The sequence below is a fragment of the Arachis stenosperma genome, chromosome 2 (assembly GCF_014773155.1).
Source record: "Arachis stenosperma cultivar V10309 chromosome 2, arast.V10309.gnm1.PFL2, whole genome shotgun sequence".
NCBI lineage: Eukaryota > Viridiplantae > Streptophyta > Magnoliopsida > Fabales > Fabaceae > Arachis > Arachis stenosperma.
The window spans coordinates 13,324,058-13,328,779 of NC_080378.1; the positions used below are offsets into that span (position 1 = coordinate 13,324,058).

Sequence of the window (4,722 nt, forward strand, 5' to 3'; positions counted from 1 at the left end):
CTAAAACCTATGAAAACTTAATAAAACTTAAATAAAACAAGCTAAAAACTATATGAAAACAATGCCAAAATTTCTCTTGATGGCCTTGCATTCCTCTTTTGGGTTCACCTCAATGTTACTAGGAAGAGTGTGAGGAGGAGTGTCAGGGATTCTCTTGCTCAGTTGACTAACTTGTACCTCCAAATTTCTGATGGATGACCTTGTTTCAGTTATGAAACTATGAGTGGTCTTAGAGAGGTTGGAGACTATAGTAACTAAGTCAGAAAGGTTCTGCTTAGGGGTTTCTATATTCCCTTGAGAAGATAGGAATGATGGTCTGTTGTTGAACCTATTCTGGGTTCTTCCACCTTGATTGGTATTGAAGCCTTGCTGAGGCTTCTGTTGATCCTTCCATGAAAAATTAGGATGGTTCCTCCATAAGGGGTTATAGGTGTTTCCATAGGGTTCTCCCATGTAATTTACCTCCTCCATGGTGGGTTGATCAAGATCATAAGCTCTTTTTTTAAAAAAATCTTCTTGAGTGCTGCCAGCTATAGCTTGCATTCCTGTTAAATGCTGAGAGATCATATTGACCTGCTGGGTCAAGATCTTATTCTGAGCCAGTATGGTATTTAGAGTATCAACTTTAAGAGCTCTTTCTTCTGAGGTACCCCATTACTTACAGGGTTTCTGTCAGAAGTGTAGATAAACTGGTTGTTTGCAACCATGTCAATAAGTTCTCTTGTCTCTTTAGGCATTTTCTTCAGTGGAGTGATCCACCAGCAGAGTTATCCAGTAACATCTTGGATATCTCAGAAAGGCCATCATAGAAGATATCTAATGTGGTCCAGTCTGAGATCATGTTAGGAGGACATCTTCTGATAAGTTGTTTGTATTTCTCCCAAGCTTCATAGAGGGATTCACCCTCTTTTTGTCTGAAGGTTTAAACTTTCACCCTAAGTCTGCTTAACTTTTAAGGTGGAAAGAATTTGGTCAAGAATGCATTGACCACCTTCTCCCATGTGTCAAGACTCTCTGTAGGTTGAGAATCTAACCACAATCTAGCTTTGTCTCTTACAGCAAAGGTAAAGAGCATAAGTTTATAGACCTCAGGACTCACTCCATTGGTCTTGACTGTGTCATATATCTGCAAGAAGTCGGATAAGAATTTATTTGGATCTTCCTGTGGAAGTCCATGGTACTGGTAGTTCTGTTGAACTAATGTCACCAGTTGAGGTTTCAGCTCAAAGTTATTAACTCCAATAGTAGATATATTGATACTTCTGCCATAGAAGTCAGAGGTAGGCTTGGTGTAAGCACTGAGAACCTTTCTTGCCTCTCCTTCATGATTAGGCTCGGCCGTGTTTTCAGCTTCTTGTTCAAAATTTTCTAAAAGGTTTCTTCCGGAGTGTTGTGCTTTGACTTGTTGTAAGTTCCTCCTTAAAGTCCTCTTAGGTTCAAGATCAAGATTAAAAAGAGGTTCTTTATCCTTGTTCCTGGTCATAAACAAGAAAAGAAAACAAGAGAGAAGAAGAATGAGAGCTCTTTATTCAAGAACAGAGAACTTCCTATGAGATGTGATGAAAGAAGAGAAAGAAGAATGAAGATAGAAGAAGGAGAAGAAGAATTCGAATAAAGAGAGGAGAGGAATTAGAAGTAGAAAAGATAAACAAGAATTAAAATATTTTTGTTTTTGTTTTATTTATTTATGAAATTTGAAAATAGAAATTAATTAATAAAAAAATTAAAAATTATATGATGAATTTTCGAAAATAGAAGAGAAAGATAGAAGAAAATTTTCGAAAATTAGAAGAGAGAAGGGTTAAGTTTTGAAAAAGAAGAAAGGGAAAACAACTAACTAATTAAGAAAGATTTAAATTTAAGATAAGATAGAAGATTAGAGAAGATTTGAATTTAAAAATATTTAAAAAAGTCAACAAGATAAGATAAGAATTGAAAAGATTTGGAAAAGATTTGATTTTAAAATTTGAAATTAAAAAAAATAAGATAAGAATTTGAAAAGATTTGAAAAAGATTTGAGAAAGATAAGATTTGAATTTTGATTTTTGAAAAAGATTTAATTTTAAAATTTGAATTTTGAATTTTGAAAATTGAATTTTGACTTTTGAATTTAATAAGATAAGATAAGATTTTGAAAAAGATATGATTTTTTTTAAAAGATTTGATTTTGAAAACATTTGAATTTTGAAATTTAAAACTAAGATAAGATAAGATATGCTTTTGAAATTAAAATTTGAAAATTTGGTTGTGATTTTCGAAAATTAATTAAAATAAAGATAGAAAAGATATTTTTTATTTTTGAATTTAATGAAGAGAGAGAAAAATAACAAAAAGACACGAAACTTAAAATTTTAGATCTAATGACCCCTAGTGTGCAAAAATTAGAAGGAAAAAACAACTAAGAGACACCAAATTTAAAAATTTTAAGATCAAAACAAAAAGAAAAACAAGAACGCTTTGAAGATCAAGAAGAACACCAAGAACAAAACTCAAAGAATTCAAAGAAAACAAGAACATGCAAAAGACACTAAACTTAAAGATTAACACAAGACTCAAACAAAAGACACTAATTTTGAAAATTTATAGAAAAAGACTCAAAGAATTTGAAAATTCACAAGAACAAAAATAAAAGACTCAAACCAAAAACAAAGATTAAATAAAGAAAAGAAAAGATTTTTGAAAAAGATTTTTTATTTTTTTATTTTGAAAAAAGAAGAAGGAAATAAAAGAAGCTAACAAAATTGAAGACAATACCTAATCTAAGCAACAAGATAATCCGTCAGTTGTCCAAAGTCAAACAATCCCCGGCAATGGCGCCAAAAACTTGGTGCACGAATTCTCACACTTCGTACAACTGAACCAGCAAGTGCACTGGGTCGTCCAAGTAATACTTGAGTGAGTCAGGGTCGATCCCACGAGGATTGTGGTTTGAAGCAAGCTATGATTATATTGTAGATCTTAGTCAGGCGGATAGAAAGGTAGGTGGTTTGATTGTTTAAATTCATAAAAGAGAATAAAAAGAGAATGTTACTCAGAACTCAGAAGTCGTGTAAACTATGATAAGAAGATGGTTAAGGCTTGGAGATGCTTTGTCCTTCTGGATTAACTCTGGTCTTACTATCTTCTTCAATTGTGAATGATTTTTTCTACGGCAGGCTGTATGTGATTGACGCTGGTTTGAGCAGCTGCTAATTCTCCTCAGATCTGAATTACAGGGTTAGTGTGGATCCATTCTGATTGAGGGTGAAACTCTTGTAGTCCATTCTCCTCCATGATCAGAGAATGCTGCGCATTTGGGTTCTAGCCTCTACCACAAAGTCCCTAATCTCTCCATACCTTGGCCGAACTGGTGTCTTGAGAAGTCCCCAACGAGGGCGTGGAATATCCATCTACGAGATGTATAATCAAGCTGGTGGTTTGATGCTTTCCAGTTACGTATTTACACGAATCCAAGAAGAACACGGGTGGTTATTAGGCACGCGGTCTTAGTATGAAGAATGAAGATGATTGTCACGGGTCATATCATTCATCAAGTTGAAGAACAAAGATACATCTTAGAATTGAATCAAACACGGATTGAAGAGAAATAATAATACTTTTATTAATCCATAAAACTCAGCAGGGTTCTCCCCTCAATCTAGGAGGTCTAGAAACTCATACTGATAGAGAATAAAATGATAAAAACATGTAAATTGTGAATCCTCCCCTTGATGAGAGGTGTAAAAGTCTTTAAATACTAACTAATGACTAAGGATTACATAAATAGGGTAAAACAGTCTTTTAGTGCTAAAATCCACTTCTGGAGCCCACTTGGTGAGTGTTTGGGCTGAACTTGATTGAGATCCACGTGCTAGGAGGGCTCTAGGGCTTTGAACGCTTGCTAGAGGCACCTCTTTGGGCGTTTGGACGCTGGTTTCTCCTTGGTGGGCGCTGGACGCCTAGAATGGGGCAGAAGGCTGGCATTGAATGCCAGTTTTGGGCCTTCTATTTTAAATCAAAGTATGAACTATTATATATTTCTGAAATGCCCTGGATGTTAGCTTTCCATAGCCATTAAGAACCCTCTATTTGGACTTTTGTATCTCCTGAAAAGCTCTTTCAAGTGCAAGGAAGTCAGATCCAGACAGCATCTGTAGGACTTTCTCTGTATCTGAATCAGACTTTTGCTCCAGCTCCTCAATTTTAGCCAGAAAATATTTGAAATTGCATAAAAACACACAAAATCAAAGTAGAATAAAAAATGTGAATTTAACACTAAAACCTATGAAAACTTAATAAAACTTAAATAAAGCATGTTAAAAACTATATGAAAACAATGCCAAAAAGCGTATAAAATAACCGCTCATCAATCGACTGCCCACTGTAGCTGCCCTTCAACCTAAACGTAGTTGGTTGGTATTGTCCCACCATAACATTAAAACTGATTTCAGGCTGAGCCAATTCCACAATCATAAGATTCTCAAGCCCCGTGGTCAAGACTACCTTGGGATCAGGATCCTTAAGTATTTCTTGTATTTCCTCTTCTCCAATCAGCAAGTAACAAGACGTTTTACATCTATGACCAAGAGACGACTTATTCTCACAGAATCATAGTAGTAACATATGCCTTTTTTTCTTTTTAACTTGATTTTGGAAGCAGAAAGTTCCTTAAAGGGTGGGTTTTGGTTTAGGTTTTAATGGTTGATAAGTGTTCAATTTTGGCTACTGATGTGTGAATTTAAT

The 4,722-nt window shown here is 34.7% G+C and overlaps 1 non-coding gene across 1 annotated transcript; it reads left to right on the plus strand.

Moving 5' to 3' along the window:
* Positions 1-834: 834 nt before the first annotated feature.
* On the plus strand, positions 835-943 carry LOC130965110 (small nucleolar RNA R71). The gene has a single exon (XR_009081164.1). It is a non-coding gene; the product is annotated as a small nucleolar RNA R71 (small nucleolar RNA).
* The last annotated feature ends 3,779 nt before the right edge of the window (positions 944-4,722 follow it).